Source organism: Elephas maximus, chromosome 5, assembly GCF_024166365.1.
Source record: "Elephas maximus indicus isolate mEleMax1 chromosome 5, mEleMax1 primary haplotype, whole genome shotgun sequence".
Lineage (NCBI taxonomy): Eukaryota > Metazoa > Chordata > Mammalia > Proboscidea > Elephantidae > Elephas > Elephas maximus.
Window position 1 is genome coordinate 118211044 of NC_064823.1, and position 21716 is coordinate 118232759.

General features: G+C 40.1%; 1 long non-coding RNA gene across 3 annotated transcripts in view; it reads right to left on the reverse strand.

The window, feature by feature from the left end:
* The window catches only part of LOC126077211 (uncharacterized), a 129970-nt gene that overhangs the window by 78861 nt on the left and 29393 nt on the right, over positions 1-21716 (reverse strand). For all 3 annotated transcript variants that reach the window (XR_007517679.1, XR_007517680.1, XR_007517678.1), the window contains exons 2-3: positions 7607-7644; positions 5762-5851 (exon numbers count right to left, since the gene is read on the reverse strand). This is a non-coding gene — a long non-coding RNA (uncharacterized LOC126077211). The remainder of the gene's footprint in view (positions 1-5761; positions 5852-7606; positions 7645-21716) is intronic.

Here is a 21716-nt window from a genome sequence, read left to right on the forward strand (position 1 = left end):
TGAAAGAGTCCATGTTCTAGGTGCCCAAAGAGTACACAGTGTGTCACCCGATGTGCTGCTAAGTGGAGGTGGGGGTCGGGAAGGAGGCTGGGCAAAATATCCGGTGGATGTGGTTTTGGGTGCTGTCCACAGCTCTCTTGACATATATGAAATACTTCCCTCCATGTGTATGATATACCCTTTCAAGAAGCAACCATACTTCAGGTTAACCACTCTAACAATGTGTACACGTTCCGCGAAATAGAGCTTCAATATATTTTGTAATGCTTAACATAAAAAACCCAAATCCATTGCCATCGAGTGATTCTGACTCATAGGGACCCTACAGGACAGAGTAGAATGGCCCCATAAGGCTTCCAAGAAGTGGCTGGTGAATTCGAACTGCCGAGCTTTTGATTAGCAGCCAAGCTCTTAATCGCTGCGTGTGAGTCAGAATTGACTCTACAGCAATGGGTAATATGAAAAAGTTTGGTTGGGTTAGAAGCCCTTTCTCATGAACAGTAAAAATTTTTCAACATTACATTTGTCAACGCAAGTAAAGAAAGAGCTATTAGAATTTGTAAGTATAATTTTAACTATGATACATTACTGAAAGGTTGTAAAAAGTGGTATTAAATTTTCAATAAAAGTAACTTGCCCACCAGGAATCTGAAAAATTTGAAGAAATTATCATTAACAGGTCTTGATCAGGAATTGCATGTGGACAGTTTGAACATAAAACCTGATATTAAAAGTTATGTTCATGGACATTTCCCTTTCAAACATTTAAAAAGATTGTATTTGGAAGTTTTATACAAACTCAGTATTTAATATCTTCCATAATACTTTGTATTTTTTCATCATAATGATGAAAATGAAGAAAAATGTAATGAATTTTTCACCAAGTCCCATATACCCATCATCTTAGAATTGATTTCCACTCATAGCGACCCTACAGGACAGAGCAGAACTGCCCCATAGGGTTTCCAACTCTATAAATCTTTACAGACGCATACTGCCACATCTTCCTCCCACCAAGCCACTGGTGGTTTCGAACCGCCAACGTTTTGGTTAGCAGTCGACTTCTTAACCACTGCATCACCAGGGCTCCATTTAAGTCCCGTATAACCCACCACTGCCGTGGAGTCAATTTCAACTCATAGAGGCCGCACAAGGTTTCCAAGGCAGTAAATCTCTATGGAAGCAGACTGCCATGTCCTTCTCCCAAGGAGCGGCTGGTGGTTTTGAACCACCAACCTTTTGGCTAGCAATCGATCACTTTAGTCCCTGCTCCACAATATAAAAACATCCCTAATTGATTTCTTTGAATTATAGTGTTGATGAAGAATATTGAATATACCATGGACTACCAAAAGAACAAACAAATCTGTCTTAGAAGAAGTACAGCCAGAATACTCCTTAGGAGCAAGGATGGCGAGACATCGTCTCATGTACTTTGGACATGTTATCAGGAGGGACCAGTCCCTGGAGAAGGACATCATGCTTGGGAAAGTAGAGGGTTAGCAAAAAAGAGGAAGACCCTCAATGAGGTAGATTGACACAGTGCCTGCAACAATGGGCTCTAGCATAACAATGATTGTGAGGGTGGTGCAGGACTGGGCAGTGTTTCCTTCTGTTGTACATAGGGTCGCTACGAGTGGGAATCAACTCAATGGCATCTAACAACACAATTCCCCTCTGGCTTACCCCCGGATGGCATGCAAGTATTATCACTTTCAATGTCTATCTTGGCTTTCAAAAGGCTGGAAAACACTGGATAAAAGGACTGCGGGTGGATAAAAGGAAAACCAAATTGGAAGACCTGTCACAGGGGACAGGAATTTGATTACTCTGCATTTCCCCACAGGGGCAGATTGGACTCTAAAGTGAAACCCCCGGGAAGATGGAGTTCAGTCAAAATCTGAGAACCAGTTCTGCCCAAAGACGTTGTTAGTCGCCATGAGTCAGCTATGACTCATGGTGACCTTATGTATAACAGACGTTAGGCATTGTCTTCATGACCATTGGTACGTTTGAGTCCATCTGCCCAAAGATAGAGGCTGTGAATGTTGGGGAGGAGTCCAGGTGATCACTTGTTGGAAATTCTGTAGATGGAGATTCAAATCCTTCTGATCTTTAAATTCTATGATTCTGTACCAGTCAGTTCAGGAAGCCTCCCAGCCTCTCCCTCCCTGGCATCTCTAACATTTTCAGTATGGAGAGACAGGAAGTCATCAAGCAATATAAATAGGAAGCTGTTGGCATGCCACGCCTGGCAGACTTTGAAACAAGAATGACACGATGCACCTAGAAGTGTCTCTACGTCTACTGTCTTTACCATTAATAAAAACACATGAGGAGGCAGGCATTGACCCTGACTACAGGCAAGTGAATTAGCGTCTAATCTAATGTCCTTACCCACAGTGGGAGTGGGGCAAGGAAGCTCAGTTGATCTGTAAGTTTTCTCAGCTGAAATTTTTAATGAATGTAAGGTTCTAGATGTAACTTCTCTTGGTTTAATTATTCCTCATATATGTAATGAATATAGAAAGTCCTCTCTCACAAAGTGGTTCTGTTCATTTCAACCTTTACTATGCCAGACTCTGTGCTGGGAAATACGAACACATATATTAAACTGTAATAGAGAAGACAGACTATGGAAGGGCAAGATTAAAGGATGGCATGCCCAGGGAGGCCCTTGAAGGACCCAAAGGGCACTGAAATAACTCCTGGCTGATGTGGAAAATGATGATGTGGAACAATAAACCAAGATGGTGACCATCCCCCCAGCAGCACAGCCACAGAGTATCTAGACAACGCACTGTGCAGCGAGCAAAAAACAGGCTAGACAGACAATAGATACTTCATAACTGAGGGCTTTTCTGGAGAAACAGGGACTAAGAGACTGGAGATTGAGCAATAAACAGGCAGGGGTAGCACCGATAGGATAGGTACCACCTGGTTATCTGAGACAAAGCTGAGAAGGAATTTGGAAAGCTTACTAATGGAGTTCTAGGAAACCAGGAGGCTCAATAAAGATGCACACATGCTCACCAAGACCTTGCTAGCCTACTTGGGAAAGGGAATACAGTGACAGTGGCTGCAGATGGGTCTTGTAGACTGAGGTCATCTAAGAATTCCATGTCCAAATGTGACCCACTCATGTTAATGTGTTGCATTGTGTTTTTGTTCATTTAGCTAGTAACTTAATAAAATTATATAATTTTGCCATAATAGGGCTCAATCTATATGCCAAATAATTCCAGAAATGATTGGAAGGGGGGTTTTCCACCTAGCAATGTTCTTTGATACAAATTCCCTAGGAGAATTCATGAACAATTAAATGAAAAAAGGAGGCGCTTCATAAAAAACATAAGATCCAGTTCCTGTAGTCATGGAATTCAAAAGCTAACTGGGTGCCCAGACATGTATGCAACTATCATTATGAAAATATTGTGAGGCTTAAATGGGATAGCATATGTAAGAGGGAGTTGTAAGTATAAATCATCATGTTGTTGTCAGCTGCCCCCAACTCATGGGGACCCCATGCATAATGGAATGAAATTCTGCCTGGTCCTGTGCCAACCCCATGATCACTTGTGGATTGGACCATTATAGAGTTCTCATTGGTTGATTTTCAGAAGTAGATCTCCAGGCCTTTCTTCCTACCCCCTCCTTTAGTCTGGAAGAGCTACGGAAACCTGTTCAGCTTCATAGCAACATGTAAGCCTTCACTGACAGATGAGTAGTGGCTGTGCCTGAGGTGCACTGGCTGGGTTTGCACTGTCCAGGATTTGGACCCAGGTGTCCTATGTGGAAGATGAGACTCTACCACCGAACCACACTGCCCCAATGATACACCTCACATAGAAAGTACATTAGCATCAGTAGTAGCAGTAGCCATATTGCTACAGAGCACATCAGGATTTAGACTAACTTCCCTATAATGAAGGGGCATAATCTTTCTCTCGGATTATTTGAGTAGCATCTAGACAGTGTCTGTTTCTAAAAATCATTATTCTATGTAAGTCTGTGTCTGTCACTCATCTGTGGGTTAATGTCATTTTAACCAAGCATTCTAACAGCAGCTCGGTCTGTTATATAATCCCCAGTTTTAACCCTCTTTCGCCCTCCTACATTCAATGTCGCTTTGTTGTTTACTGCTCTGCTTCCACACAGAACTTGTCTGAATGGTCTCGGTGCTTTCAATCAGGCCTTATCAGAGACCATGGTTACTGGAACTTTCTCTATTTTACAGTTTCCATCTCATTAATGCCAGCACTAATTTGTGGTCCAATCCAATACCACCCCCATAAGATCTGCATGAATACACACTGGATTTCAATCTGCCATTCAACAAGCATGAAGTCTTTATGTTCATTATTAGCCAATCAAACAGCCCTAGTTTCTTTTCTCTTCATTTCTTTCCATTGTTAAATCATTTTGCTATCATTCCAAAGCAGTTGCTTGGTAGGAAATATTAGAAAAAACAGTGACAACAAGAACAGCCCTTACTCTTCTTCTTTTTCTCTAGCAAATGCAACTGTTTTAACCTGCGAACTCCAGTTTAAATGGAGTCGTCAACTTGTTTGTTAAAATCCTTCTTGTCTAAAATAGTTCTTACCCTAAAATATCTTGTGGTATGTCATAAAACGAGCCTGCTTTTTACCCTCAAAGGAACAGGACAGTTGAGATGAAAATTAACTCATGTTCTAGTTGAAAATCACAGACGGGTTGCCAAACCCAAGCAAACAGACGAATCCAATGCTACTTGTGCCAGGGTGACCTCATTCTGATGCCTACCATTTTCTTCTTCTGAATACTAGGGCCTGGGAGTCATTATCATGGAATTCTCCTTTGTCCAATTTGCATGGTTAGATGATTCCCTTTCACATCATTTCAGTCCCATGCATCATTTCTAAACGTGGTCTGTTACAGCATTCTGCGTTGCCTGTTTCAACAAATGCCTCTTCCTTCAAGTTCCTCCCGTAATTTTCTGTTCTGCGACAAATTTCAATTGCAAGACTGGTTCAAGTAGACTTCTCATTCTAAGATGAATAAAAACTAGGGTGAAAGCTAGTAAATAAAATGAATAACAAATAGCAGACTGTCTAGTTCAACAAAAAGACCTAAAAAAATTCAAAAGAGATCATTTTTGCTCCCTTTTTAATGATTGTTTAAGTTATCTAGTGCTACTATAACAGAAATACTGCAAGCAGATGGCTTTAACAAATAGAAATTTATTCTCTCATGGTTTAGGTGGCCAGAAGTCCAAATTCTGGACGCCAACTCCAAGGGAAGGTTTTCTTGCTCTGTAAGCTCTGGGGGAAGATCCTTGTCGTCAATTTTCCCCTGGTCTAGGAGCTTCTCAGTGAAGAGGCCCCAGGTTCAAAGGATACATTCTGCTCCTGGCTCTCCTTGCTTGGTGGTATGAGGCCCCCTGTCTCTCTGCTGTCTTCTCTCTTTTATATCTCAAAAGAGATTAACTCAAGATACAACCTAATCCTGCAGATTGTGTCCTGCCTTATTAACATAACTGCCTCTAATCTTGCCTCATTAACATCATAGAGATGAGAATTTACAACACATGGGATAATTGTATCAGATCACAAAATGGAGGACAACCACACAATACTAGGAATCAAGGCCTAGCCAAGTTGACATATTTTTGAAGGACAAAGTTCAATCCATAGCAATGATCAAAGGCAGGCAATCTCAAAAGTGAGTATTTTCTCATGCCATAAAGACATGAGAACTGTTGCCTTTCCACCTCCAACGCGACCTGGCTTCACAGTGAGCTTCACCCAGGAAGCCGACTCCAAGATGATGATTTACATGCAGAGGCGTATCCAGGGTGCTCTTGGTTCAACACCTGTGGCGGAAAGGGAAAGAAGGAAAATTGGACAGAGGGAGAAATTGGGCTGTGGTGTAGTCAAAACAGGGTCTCAGTCAACCCCACAGGGTAGCCTGAAGCAGGAACACCCCTTCAGAGTTCTCCCCAGTCAGGGCAAAGAGGAAAACAGGCTGGGCTTTTATACCTCAGTGACAACCAGTCATTGAATGTGGCCTGTTGTCAAGAGGGAACGTGACCATGGGCAAGACAGCGCTCTCTCCACCAAATGTCAATTCCTGGAGAGAAATATCAGCCAACAACCTTCCCAGAAATTGAGGGAATATGCCTTTAGACCTGAAGGGAAGGGAGTGTCTGAGAGATACAGCACAGCATCAAGGCACTTGGTGACTAACGCCTTATAATATAAATATCTGATCAACCAGGTTCAGTGAGCCACTAGAAGAACTCACAGGATTCAACATATAGTCATACTTGTGGATTTATTATGGTAAAAGAATGCAAAGCAAAATCAGAAAAGGGAAAAGGCACATAGGACAAAGTCCAGAGGGAACCAGATACAAGCTTCCAATTCATACGGGACACACTTAATTCCCTCAACAGAGTTGTAACAACACGTGTGAAATGTTATTTACCAGATAAGCTCATTAGAGGCTAAATGCCCAATGTTTTCATTGGGAGCTCGTCACATAGGCAGCCTCTGCCTGGCATGTATCAAATTTCCAGACTCCCAGAAGGAAACCATGCTATCTATATCAACGGTTTACGCTCAGTGAGCCAGTCTTAGTTAATGACCGTTGGACCTCTCCTGAAATCTAAGTTCCCAGGCCATGTAAGCAGACCTTTCCAAGGACAGCAGTCAGGCCTGCTACATTAACTCTTTTCTGCACACCACCATAAGCTGAAACAGATTCATGAGAGGAAGATTTTTTATCAAAGCTATTTAAATCATATTTTGATGGTTGGCCCTAGTCATTGCTAAGTGACCTACTCCTTAAGGGTTCAAAAATGTGTATCTCCCCTATTTTCTAAATCTCTTTTTAAATTGTGGTAGAAAACACATAACATAAAGTTTACCGTTTTAACCACTGTAAAGTGTATAATTCAGCGGCATTAAATATATTCACAACGTTGTACAACCATCACCACTGTCTAGTTCCAGAACTTTTTCATCACACCAAAGGAAACCTTGTACCATTAAGCAGTCATTCCCCATTCTTCCTCCTCCCACCCCCTGGCAACCACTAATCCACTTTCCATCTCTATGAATTTGCCTATTCTGGACATTTCATATAAATGGAATCATACAAGATGTGGCTTCTTTCACTCAGCATACTGTTTTCAAGGTTCATCCATGTTGGAGCATGTGCCAATACTTCATTCTTTTTACGGCTGAAGCATATTCCATGGTACTGCAAGTGAAGTCCACACTTCCCAGGTGAAGAAACGGAGGCCCAGAGAGGCCAACTGATCTGCATAAGGTCACACAGCTTGGAAGAAGTGAAGCTGTAATTTAAACCTAAACAGGTCCAAAACTTGTTCTCTTTCCCCTGTAGCACCGTCTGGTTTATAAACACCTTCCCATCCAGCTAATCTCATTTGTCCTTTCATGAGAGTTCAACACAGTTGAGATAATCATCCCTATTTTTCCAAATAGGAAAATTGAGGTGGGGAGAGGTGACTTGTCTGAGGCACACTCATCCCCATTTCATGAACCTCTATCGCTTACGGTGTAGAAGAAAGTGGAGACCTGGGTTTTTGTCTCAGGTCACCTACCTGTGTTCCTTAAGCTCTCTATGACTCTGTTTCTTCACCTGTAAAACAAGGATAACAGTATTTATTACACCTTCCTCATAAGGTGATTAAAAGAGGCAATAAATGTGAAAGCACTTTAGGAACAATAAATATAATTCATACTGTTTTGGCACAGAGTATGTGTATTGAATTGATATAAGTGTTGAATTGATAAAGGAATGTGATTATAAGTTGCCACATTCCATGAGGATCTCTGGCCCTTGGCTTCCTTCCAGAACACTTCCAGTCTGGGTCTCTCCAATACCTTGTGTAAGGAACAAGTAGGATTTGGTGTGAAGTAGAGGCATACCCCCTGCTGTAGCAAACAGTGAGGCAAGAATTCTCTCCCACCCTGACATCATAGTGTAAGCCTCACAAACCAGGGAATGTCTCTAGAAGAAACTAACATCATTGCCTAACTGAGTCTAAAATATAGCTCTTTATCAATTATGCCTAAAACAAAAATTATTCTTATGATAGACATGCTCCAATGTTCAAGTTGGAAATGTGAAGCAAGCTCACCCAGCAAGACAACTTGTTTTCAGGTATCTTGCAAACATTTTCATATTACATGGGCCTGCATTATTTTATCCACAATTCCAAAATCCAAAAAGCTCTGAAAACCAAGTTTATTTCCTTACTCATTTGGTGGCAAAACTTGACCTGAACCAACATGAGGTTATTTATGGTCTTTATCCTTCATAGCGCATTTCACTGCAGAAATATGACTGTGTTTTGATTATCAAATGCTACTCAGACCCTACTGGTGGTGTTACATAACAAACTGTATATGTTCCTTAAGGTTTCAGATATTGGACTACAGCGGGCTTGTGATAACAGCCAAAATCTCTTAAGAAGTTGCTACAATTTCATTCTGCGTGGATCAATAATCAATGCCCACGGAAGCAGCAGTCAAGAAATCAAATAACGTATTGCATTGGGCAAATCTGCCACAAAAGATCCCTTTAAGTTTTAAAAAGCAAAGATGTCACTTTGAGGACTAAGGTACACCTGACCCAAGCCATGGCTTTTTCAATTGTCTCATATCCATGTGAAAGCTGGACAACCAAAAATAAAGACAGAAGAATTGATGTATTCAAACTATGGTGTTAGCGAAGAACACTGAGTATGCCACGAACTACCAAAAGAATGAACAAATCAGTCTTAGAAGAAACACACCAAGATGCTCCTTAGATGGGAGGATGGCAAGGTTTCAACTTGCTTACTTTGGACATGTCATAAGGAAAGACCAATTGTTAGAAAAGATCGTGTTTGGTAAAGCAGAAGGTCATTTAATCAACACAGCAAACTTACAAAATAAGCATCTTTAGATAGAGAAAAAGAGCCTTGGTGGTGCTACAGTTAAGTGCTTGCCTGCTAACCAAAAGACTGGCACTTCAAAGTCACCAGCCGCACCGAGGAAGAAAGAATATGGCAGTCTGCTTCCATAAAGATTACAGCCTTGGAAGCACTATGGGCGTGGTGGGGGGGGGGGCTTCTACTCTATCACATGGGGTCACTATGAGTCAAAAATCGACTCGATGGGACCAAACAGCAATAACTAAAAGAAGGTCAGTAACTTGATCAGGGTCAACCACACACTCGTAAGAAAATGAGCTGAGATTTAAATAGGCCAGATCAGCCTATTCAAAAGTCTACACATTTCCCACTCATATTGCTTTCCAGATCACAAATCCAAATATAAAACAGATGCCATGGCATCTCACAACATGAATGAATCTGGAGGACTTTATGCTGAGTGAAATAAGTCAATCACAAAAGGACAAATATTATATGAGACCACTACTATAAAAACTCATTAAAAGGTTTACACACAAAAAGAAACAATCTTTGATCATTACGAGGTAGGAGAGGGGTGGGAACGGAAAAACACTAAATAGACGATAGATGAGTGGTAACTTTGATGAAGGGTAAGACAGTACACAATATTAGGGAAGCCAGCACAACTTGTACAAGTCAAGGTCATCCAAACTCCCTGAGGGACCGAATTGCTGGGCTGAGGGCTGTGAGGACCATGGTAGGGAAAAAAAAAAAAGATGCCACAAACATCACTCACTCACTTACTCTGCCCCAGACTCCATTAGCTGCTTTTACATATAATAAACCAAACCCCTTGCCATCGAGTCAGTCCTGAATCATAGCAACCCTATATGACACAGTAGAATCACCCCACAGTTTCCAAGGAGCACCTGGTGGATTCCACCTGCCGACCTTTTGGTTAGCAGCCACAGCTCTTAACCACTACATCACCAGGGTTTCCTCACATACAATACTGAGGTCAAAAAACCCGTCGCCTATAGAGTCGATTACAGACAGGGTAGAACTGCCCCATAGGGTTTCCAAGGCTGTAATCTTTGGGAAGCAGACTGCCACATCTTTCTCCCACAGGGTGGCTGGTAAGTTCGAACCACCAACCTCTCAGCAGCCAAGTGCTTAACCACTGTACCACCAGGGCTCCTTACAATAGTGAGGTAGTTCTTATTCACTGTGTCAGAGATGAGAAAACTGAGGAAGGAGAAAAAGGAGTTGTAATCTGTCTTTGTGCTGATCCTTCTTCTCCTTCCTCACCTCTACTTTCCCGTTGAACGTTTCCCTTCTCAGACTCAGCTTTTCCGAGGTAATCCATAAACACAAAATAGCCTTTCTCCTATTTGCCACATTATTTATGTCCCTTTAGCATGATCAACATCACCAAAACCCATTTACAGAATAAATAAGGTAGCAATTGTCTGATAATGCATTTGCTTCCCCAAAATAAATAAATGAAGATCAAGTTCGAGTTATGCAACAGTTTCATCTCATTGAATACATTTCTAAATCTTCTTGATGCAGATAGTTTTTATTTGGTTGATTTATGAATTACATCCTAAAGATTAATTTAGCCTTAGATAAAGAGTATAAGAATTAATATTCAGTCAAAATAATGAATCTGTTTTCATCTTCTTTTTAGCGGAAATCAATTTGTTAAAATATTGTTGAGTGCAGTTTGTTACTTATTCACTCCCACTTTTCTGCTCAAGTTGAGGTATTTGGAAATATCTATATAAACACTTCCTGTCAATATTACCAAGATTTATATTGCCAAGTTACTGTAAGTGTTATCTGAGAGCACTCTGAATTATGCCTGTGATGTGAGATTTTATTGAACTTATGTAATAGAGAAGTGATCAATTAAAAAATAATAAAACTCACAATGATTTTTGTCTCCAGCAGGCAGACAGAAGCAGCTCTCAACCCTTGAAGGTATGTACAAAGGGCTTCTAGATGGAGGAGCTACAACCAAAAAGCTAGATCTGACCCTGTTCACGTCATCTTGTCCGGTTTGGAAGTGTTTCCACGTGCTCTCTCATCCATTTTCCTGCGGTGCTCAGGAATCAGAATGCAGCCTCATCAGTAACACTCAGCCGAATCCTGAAAATTAGGGTGTATTCAGAACTGTCTTTTTCCCCTCTCTCTCTCTCACTCCCTCAACACATAAGTACACTCTACCATGTTTCTTCCTATGAACGAAACTAAAAAATAATAATTACACCTAAACCAAAATAAATAAATAAAACCTAAACTGTTGCCATTGAGTCGACTCCAACTCAGAGCGACCCCATGTGTCACCGAGTAGAACTGCTCCACAGGGTTTCCTGAGCTGCAATCTTTATGGAAGCAGGTCACCAGGCCTTTCTTCCGTGGAACCACTGGGTGAGTTTGAACTGTCAACCTTTGGATTAATAGTTAAGTGCAAACCATTTGTGCCACCCAGAGATCTATAAGAACACGTACTATCACCTTCTTTCTTCCCTCTTACAGCTAACTTCTCAAAAGAATAGTCTTTCTCTGTACTTCTTCATCCATTTATGTCTAAACCCACTGTCATCAGGCCCGGCAACAAATGCTCTCAGCGAGGTCACCAATGACTCCAGAACTTTTAAATCATCTTACTTTATAATCCTGATCTTACTAAACCTCTCTATGGCTTTTACATATGAACCACTCTGGCCTCCTGAAAATGCCTCCTTTCTTTGTTTCAACATTATTATCTTGAGACTTTCCTCTTCCCTGCTCTCCAGTCTTCTCTGCTGCATCCTCCGGAAGCATTCCAAGAATTCTGTTCTCATCCCATCTCTCTTCTCACCACTCTCCCAGTCACTCATCCCTGCTCATGTCATCATCTACCACCTGCCCACTAGTTACGAAAGTCCACGAATCTAGTACACCTCTTTCCCCTGAGCTGCAGAACCTCCCCAAGGGGTTTAATTTCCACCTTCTTCTGTTGTGTCCCAAGTCACCTAAAATTCAATGTGTCTTCTTCTCTATATTGGGAGATGGCACCACCACTGACCCCACGCCCTGTTCAGTCACCCTATGTCTTAGTTACCTACTGCTGCCCTAACAAAAAATACCACAAGTGGGTGGCTTTAAACAAGAAGAGCTGTCTCAGTTTTGGAGGTTAGAAGTCCAAATCAGGTCATGGTTTCTAGGGAAGGGTCCTTCCTTGTGAGTAGCCAGGTTCCTTGCCTTAAAGAAAGTTCCTCCTAAGCTCTCTTCTACTTGTGTGTGTCTCTGTGTCTATTCTGCTGTTTTTTTAAGACACCACTCAGAAGAGATTAGGTTTAGGACCGACCCTACCGGAAGGAAGAGTCCCAGGAAGATAAGAGAATAGTGCCTAGGACACAGTGCAGCCTTGCCTTGGTCTGCCTTCCATCTCAGAATGCATTGCCAAGGGCCCTTTTCTTAGTGACAGAAAAGAGATATATACATTAATTCACACGGCAGCACTAAAGTTTGATAATTTGACAGGTAGCCATCCAAGGAAGATCTGCTTCAAATGTGTCTGAAGCGAAAGAGAAGAAACTTTTTTTTTGAAACATTTAATCCTGTTTTTTTTCTTTTAATTATAGAGGAAATACATGGGTATTGTAGGAATTTCAGAGAACATACATTTACAGATGGAAGTAAAAATCATCTATAATCCCAATACCCAGAGACTAAAAAAAAAACCGTTGCCACGTAGTCAATGCTGACTCATGGCGACTGTACATACCCAAAGATACCCACTGTTAATAACTGGATGCATTTTCTTCTAGTGTCCATATGTGTATGCTTATTTTTTTTTCTTAATTAAAATTGACATCATCTTTGCTCACTTACAATTTTACCAAGCGTAAATTCCTATGGCATTAGGTATTTGTAACTTTTAATGCTATAATTAATATTTGTATGAAAGTTTTTGCCGTATTTCTAATTATTTCCTTGGGATAAATAATTCAAGCGGAATTACTGAAGCAAAAGCTATAAATATTTTTAAAGTTTCTGATGCACATTGCCAGGATTTTCACCAGAAACCTATCAATTAAACTTTCCCCCTTGCCATGCCGATTTCCCTACACCCCAGCCAGGACTAGATATTTTGCTTTGTAATCTCTGATTAGTCTGATATGTAAAAACTGAAATTTCCTTGTTTCTGTATGCATATATTTGACTACTGATGACATTAAAGTTTTTTTTTAAATAATTACTAAACAGTTATGTTTCTGCAGTGAAATTTCTTTTCATGAACTTAAAACATTATATTAGGATGACGATCCTTTCTACTTATAAGAGTTCCCTATATAATAAAAACAGGATTGCACATTTTGGTCCAAGTATACATGCCTTTCAATTTTTTTATTTTTTCTTTTCTGTTGTTGTTGTAAAAATATAGATAACGCAACATTTGCCAATTCTTTATCTTGCACGTGTCCAATTCAGTGACACTAATTACATCAATTGTGTGTAACCGTCACCAATTTCGATATTACATTTTTAAGCATATAAAAGTTTTTAATGAAAATTTAACAAAACCTACCAACCCTTCTTGTTTCCTCTATAGAGTCATGCTTTAAAAGCCTTCATCATCCTAAGATATTTATCTTTATTTTCATTCTAATATTTTATGGCTTTTTTTTTCTTAAAGGTCTTTTTTTCAATTGTTATAAAAATATATATCACCCATCATTTGCCAGTTAAACATTTTTCAGGTGTACAGTTTAATGATATCAATTACATTCATCATGTTGTGTGACCATCACCCATAATTGCTGAAAAATTTCCCATCACTATAAATACAAACTCACTGCTTGCTAAACAAGGAGCCTCCCTTTCCCCATCCCTCCTGCCCCTAGTAACCTCTAATAAACTTTGGTCTCTAAACATTTGCTTATTCTTGTTGTTTCATATAAGTGAGATCACACAATATTTGTCCTTTTGCAATAGATTTATTCCATTCGACATAATGTTTTCAAGGTTCAGCAGTGTTGCAGCATGTATTTCCTTAAAATCTTAATTCAGGTAGGATTTATTTTGATGTCAGGGGTAAGGAAATACTTCAACTTTCTCTTTTCCTAAAGGATCAGAAAATTATCCAAAAAGTATTATCTTAATAATCCATCCAGCTGTTTTTGTCGTTAGGTGCTGTTGAATCAGTTCCGACTCATAGCAACCCTATATACAACAGAACGAAACACTGCCTGGTCCTGAGCCAGCCTGACAATCATTGCTATGCTTGAGCCCATTGTTGCAGCCACTGTCAGTCCACCTCGTTGAGGGTCTTTCTCTCTTTGACTGACCCTTCACTTTACCAAGCATGACGTCCTTCTTCAGGGACTGGTCCCTCCTGATAACATGTCCAAAGTACGTAAGATCAAGTATCACCATGCTTGCCTCTAAGGAGCATTCGGGCTGTACTTCTTCCAAGACAGATTTGTTCATTCTTCTGTCAGCCCATGGTATATTCAATACTCTTCTCATCTGTCACCTTGTAATGTGGTGGCTTGCATGTTGCTGTGATGCTGGAAGCTATGCCACCGGTATTTCAAATACCAGCAGGGTCACTCATGGTAGACAGGTTTCAGCAGAGCTTCCAGCCTAAGACAGACGGAAGAAGAACCTGGTGATCTACTTCTAAAACAATTGGCCAGTGAAAACCTTATGAACAGCAGCTGAACATTGTCCATCCAGTTAGTCACTGATACAAGATTCTGTATTTTTCTTTACTAAATTGGAAGTGCTCCACCTGTTTCCTGACCTTCTTGTCTGATTCCTCATCTGTTTCTTAATTCCTGGGATACCTCTGCTTTTATATTTGTAACCTTAAAAAATGTTTTAAAATTTGCTGGGCTAAGATCTCACTTTTTACTCTACCTTTTTCCAAATTTTCTGTGTTACTCGAGTACTTTTATTCTTTCAGAGGAAGGGAGGGCAAGAGAGAGAGACAGAGAGAGAGAGAGGGAAAGCAGGGGAAGGACACCAAAGACAAACTCATTCTAGGGCTATTTCAGGCCATCGTCAGTCTGATTTTCTCCAGTTGAAGAACTTCAGATTCCATTAACATTTACTAAATGCATTGTGACCTAGGCACATGCCTATAAACTATGTCAGTTGCTTCCCCTTTAGTATCAATATCCAACTTTTAATCAATTTCAATTTTTTTACACAGCAAGGTTCAAAGAATATAGATAAGGCTCTTATGTTTTCTGAACTGTAAAAATAGATTTATCAGAACTATGAACATCCTAAGGATTTTTTATGAACATCCTAACGACTGATATTCCTATGTTTTGCCTCCATTTCTTGAGAAGGAGAAAGACTTTTACAAATACATCTTAATATTAGGGATTGTCATCCAGGAATGTACTTGGCTGACAAGCACCATTTATATTAGATCATGGATATCAAAATTCTGAAGTTTTATTACATAGTTCTAAGGAATCAATTTCATACGGTAAATATCCATCTCCAAAAGAACACAAAAGTGATCTTAAGTTAAAGTTCCACAATCTAGAGCACTAGGGATGGCTTCTATGAGGTCACCAGATAGTATGTTTTCACAGAAGGAGCACAGGATGTGAAATCTCTCGCTATCTCTCTGCCATCTAGACCTAGCTTCCACCTAGATCATTCAAGAAAAACCACCCTGCTCATCCTGGGAGGTGACTCTCTGCAGCAATTAAAGAACTGGCCATGATGCCAGCAAACCAGTTGTCTTTGAGTTGATTCCAACTCATGGCAACCCATGTGTATCAGAGTAGACCGTGCTCCACAGGGTTTTCAATGACTGATTTTTCAGAAGTAGGTCGCCAGGCCTTTTCTCCAAGGCACCTCTAGGTAGACTCAAATCTCCAGTCTTTTGGTTAGCAGCCAAACCTTAACTGTTTGCACAACCCTGGTGATCTACTTCTGAAAACAGTTCCGCTCTGACATATACGGAGTCACCACGAGTCAGAGTCAACGGTTTTTTCGTTTTGTTTTGTTTTTTAAAGCCACCTGTACCATTTCTTTGCTTTATGATGTTGGGCAAATTGCTTTACTTTCTGTTATTCCATTTCCATATTTATAAGATGGAGAAAATAATTCCAAATTTTTGGATTGCAGCGTTGGCTAAAAGGGTTAACGCATGCAAAATGTTCAACCCAGAGTCGAACAGGGAGTGGGCTGCCTCTAGATAATTACATACTTTCACTGGCGTTTTGAATTTTAAAGGATTTATGTCTTTTTAAATAAATCTTATAAAAAACCAAAGGCCTAGTACATTGTTGTCACTCAGTAAATGTCAGGCAACAGCTTAATAAGGCAATATCTCTCCAGGATAATTACTTTAAAAATTAATTTTTCATGAAAACTTCTTGCAATATCAATTTTTAAAATTCAAACCAGATTTTTTTTTCCTAGTTACCAGTGTAATATAAAGGGAAAGGAGAAAAAATGGACAAGCTCCATTAAAAATGATGTTAGTTTACAACTTTTGTTTTTTATTCAATTTTACTTTGTATAGGCAATGCCCACCTTGCCTAAAGATGGCTATAAACAATAGACCTATTTTGAACAGCCTCCTATTCTCATACAACTAGGAAGCTGTATTACAAATTCCCTATATAATCCTCACTTTTAATCATGCCCTTTTCTTCTGTAGTTAACACAAAAGAACAAGTCAACTGGCTTAAATACAGACAGTCCAGCTGTATTGCTAAAAACTCTCTGGTCATAGTGCTTCTATCTTATTCTCAGTGGAGTTAAATTTATAAGATATTAATTTCCTGTCACTTTAAATTTTCCACTATCCACTCATTTTTTTAAACAGCAAGGGCAATATAAAATAGTAATTTCCGGAAATTTTAAAGACAACAGGAACTTTTCTCTTAAAAAAAAGAAAAATCTATCCAGAAACCAAATATGTAAAATAGATCACAGTAACACTGCTCTGGCTGAAGGGAAGTGGGCGGCCTGGAGCCCTACTAGAACAACTACCCCACGCCAACAACCAAGGCCCTGCGACCCCTCAGAGCCCTTGAATAAAACATAAAGCAGATCGTGTCACACCTTGGCGAGACCCTCCAACAGTTTCCCATCACACAGAGATTAAAGTCCAGAGTCCACACCTTGCCCAACTTGTTCTGGCTCTGACTACCTCTCAGTCTTTGATTTCCTGACACATCGTTCCTTCCCACCCGCCACCATCCCATCCCTGCTGTCCTGAAGCCCGCTCCGCTTCCACTACTATCCTTGCTATTTCTTGATCAAGCCAAACGTACTTCCTCCTCAGTTCCTTTGCCTAAAATGCTCTGCTCCATCAAGACATATGGTACCTTCCCTTATTTCTTTGGGGTCTTTTCAGAAAGGACTTCCTGAGGGCACTGTATAAAGCAGTACCCTCCCACCCCCATCCTTCTCTATCCTCTACCAATTTTTCTTAGCAATTATTATTATTGACATATTTCTCTCTATATATATATATATTTATTTATTTATCGTTCGTATTTCCCAAATTAAATGTGAACCCATTAAGTCAGGGGTTGTTTTGTTCATGACTAGTTCATAAAATAATATCTGACACATACTTGCTGTTGTTGTTGTTAGGTGCCGTCGAGTCAGTTCCGACTCATAGCCACCCTATGCACAACAGAATGAAACACTGCCCAGTCCTGAGCCATCTTTACAATCGTTGTTATGCTTGAGCTCATTGTTGCAGCCACTGTGTCAATCCACCCAGTTGAGGATCTTCCTCTTTTCCGCTGACCTTGTACTCTGCCAAGCATCATGTCCTTCTCCAGGGACTCATCCCTCCTGACAACATGTCCAAAGTATGTAAAAGACGCAGTCTCACCATCCTTGCCTCTAAGGAATATTCTGGCTGTACTTCTTCTAAGACAGATTTGTTTGTTCTTTTGGCAGTCCATTGTATCTTCAATATTCTTCGCCAACACCACAATTCAAAGGCGTCAATTCTTCTTCGGTCTTCCTTATTCATTTTCCAGCTTTCACATGCATATGATGCGATTGAAAATACCATGGATTGGGTCAGGCGCACCTTAGTCTTCAGGGTGACATCTTTGCTCTTTAACACTTTGAAGAGGTCCTTTGCAGCAGATTTACCCAATGCAATGCATCTTTTGATTTCTTGACTGCTGCTTCTATGGCTGTTGATTGTGGATCCAAGTAAAATGAAATCCTTGACATCTTCAATCTTTTCTCCATTTACCATGATTTTACTCATTGGTCTAGTTGTGAGGATTTTTGTTTTCTTTATGTTGAGGTGCAATCCATACTGAAGGCTGTGGTCTTTGATCTTCATTAGTAAGTGCTTCAAGTCCTCTTCACTCTCAGCAAGCAACGTTGTGTCATCTGCATAACACAGGTTGTTAATGAGTCTTCCTCCAATCCTGATGCCCCATTCTTCTTCATATAGTCCAGCTTCTCATGTTATTTGCTCAGCATATAGACTGAATAGGTATGGTGCAAGAATACAACCCTGACGCACACCTTTCCTGACTTTAAACCTATCAGTATCCCCTTGTTCTGTCCAAACAACTCCCTCTTGATTTATGTAAAGGTTCTTCATGAGCACAATTAAGTGTTCTGGAATTCCCATTCTTCGCAATATTATCCGTAGTTTGTTATGATCCATACAGTCAAATGCCTTTCCATAGTCAATAAAACACAGGTAAACATCCTTCTGGTATTCTCTGCTTTCAGCCAGGGTCCATCTGACATCAGCAATGATATTCCTGCTTCCACATACTCTTCTGAAACCAGCCTGAATTTCTGGCAGTTCCCTGTCAATATACTGCTGCAGCCGTTTTTGAATGACCTTCAGCAAAATTTTGCTTGCGTGTGATATTAATGATATTGTTCTATAATTTCCACATTCAGTTGGATCACCTTTCTTGGAAATAGGCATAAATATGGATCTCTTCCAGTCAGTTGGCCAGGGAGCTCTCTTCCATATTTCTTGGCATAGAGGAGTGAGCACCTCCAGTGCTGCATCTGTTTGTTGAAACATCTCAATTGATATTCCATCAATTCCTGGAGCCTTGTTTTTTGCCAATGGCTTCAGAGCAGCTCGGACTTCTTCCTTCAGTACCATCGGTTCCTGATCATATGCCACCTCTTGAAATGGTTGAATATCAACGAATTCTTTTTGGTATAATGACTCTGTGTATTCCTTCCATCTTCTTTTGATGCTTCCTGCATCGTTTAATATTTTCCCCATGGAATTCTTCACTATTGCAACTCGAGGCTTGAATTTTTCTTCAGTTCTTTCAGCTTGAGAAACTCCGAGTGTGTTCTTCTGTTTTGATTTTCCATCTCCAGCTCTTTGCACATGTCATTATAATACTTCACTTTGTCTTCTCGAGACGCCCTTTGAGACCTTCTGTTCAGTTCTTTTACTTCATCGACTCTTCCTTTTGCTTTAGCTCCTCGACGTTCGAGAGCAAGTTTCAGAGTCTCCTCTGACATCCATCTTGGTCTTTTCTTTCTTTCCTGTCTTTTCAACGACCTCTTACTTTCTTCATGTATGATGTCCTTGATGTCATTCCACAACTCATCTGGTTTTTGGTCACTAGTGTTCAATGCGTCAAATCTATTCTTCAGATGGTCTCTAAATTCAGGTGGTATATACTCGAGGTCATATTTTGGCTCTTGTGGACTTGCTCTGATTTTCTTCAGTTTCAGCTTGAACTTGCATATGAGTAATTGATGGTCTGTTCTACAGTTGGCCCCCGGCCTTGTTCTGACTGACGATATTAAGCTTTTCCATAGTCTCCTTCCACAGATGTAGTCAATTTCATCTCTGTGCTCCATCTGGTGAGGTCCATGTGTATAGTCACCATTTATGTTGGTGAAAGAAGGTATTTGCAATGAAGTAGTCATTTGTCTTGCAAAAATCTATCATTCGATCTCCAGCATTGTTTCTATCACCAAGGCCATATTTTCCAACTACTGATTCTTCTTCTTTGTTTCCAACTTTTGCATTCCAATCGCCAGTAATTATCAATGCATCTTGATTGCATGTTCGATCAATTTCAGACTGCAGCAGCTGATAAAAAATCTTCCATTTCTTCATCTTTGGCCCTAGTGGTTGGCGCATAAATTTGAATAATAGTCGTATTAACTGGTCTTCCTTGTAGGCGTATGGATATTATCACTGACAGCGTTGTACTTCAGGATACATCTTGAAATGTCCTTTTTGACGATGAATGCAACACCATTCCTCTTTGAGTTGCCATTCCCAGCATAGTAGACTATATGATTGTCCTATTCAAAATGGCCTGTGTTTTTAAACTTCTCCAGTTTTTAATGACAATTCAAATATTTGTGTAAATAAATACTATTCTATAGGCAAATATGGGAACAGTGTCAAAGCTGGAATTAAAAAAGGACTCTGGAGATTTCACATGCATAAAATCCAAAAGTACAAGTTGTTTCAAAATCCAAGCTTTTTTTCTTAGGCCTAGATTCAAGAGACGCAAGAATGAGTTTGTGGGTGATGGAAACGAATTTCATGAGTGCAGACTATTTTTAATCACAAGTTTCATGGAGTAGCAAAAAGGACATGAGAACAACAAAGAAAACGTTGTATTGGATGAGCATGTCTTCCTGAATCCAACAAGGTTGTACACTTAAGGACTTTGCATGGGAAGATCCAACCTACCAACACATAAAGCTAAAGACTATTTTGAAAATATGCTGAAACCATGAAACTCCATGGCATAAGCAAAGAACCGTGCTCTGAAAATCGTTTAAAAAAAACAAAACTAGATCAAAAAAATTGCTCAGCCAAGGAGTCCTGGCAGTCTTACTTACATTCACATACACAGGTTTACCAGAACAGGAAGCAGATCCGAAGAAACGTGGGTGGTCACCGGGAATAAAGTTGGTTATTTTGGAAATAGTACAACCCGTGTTTAATTGGAGTTAACATGTTGGAGTCTGCCATTCTGCTATTGATAAATTAAGGTTTGACATATTAATAGAATCCTGAAACTTTGATCTTACGGAATTTTGAGTTGTTTCCTCTGCCTGAAACATTCTTTTTCCTCTTTACTCCTAGATAATTCCTACTGATCTTTCAAGTATCAGCTTCTTTTTCTCTCAGTCCCTTGGGGAGGCTATCCCTGATCCCTCTCCCACATCCCAGAAGGCTCATCCCACTGCTTCCTTCCCATACAGTCTCCGAAAATCTGGACTCCTCTTTCAATGTTCTTAATTAATCTGTAATTAATTGTGCATTTACCTATTTAATGTCTGTCTTCCCTACTAGACTACAGGTGAGCTCCAAGTGGGCAGAGCCATGTTTACATATTATCCACTAGCATGGAGTAAGTGCTCTGTCAGTCTGGTGACTAAAGGAATGAAAGAATGGAATACAAACTGTGCTATATGATGACATTACCATGGAGACTTATAACAGCCCAGTTTAGTAGAGTAACAGGTTCCCCTATGCAAGAAAAAAGCAGCAATCCATGGAGCAAGATGTGGATCATTTTCTCAAAGCTCCCATTCCCCAGCCTCCCTCATGAGATAATTCAGATCCTTGCAGGAATTCCTATAGGGTCAGGAAGCCCATAGGCTCTCAGGCTGGAGTTGGGATCAAAACTTGACCTTGAGATTTTTGAAACATTGATAGGAATGGTAGAAGACAGGTCAACTGTCATTCCAAAGCTTCAAGAAGACAAAAACAAACAAAGCAATCAAAAAGAAAAGCCCAAGAAGTGCTTTCCAGTGGTCAGAAGAACGAATGCAGCAACAGCTTGGCACTGGG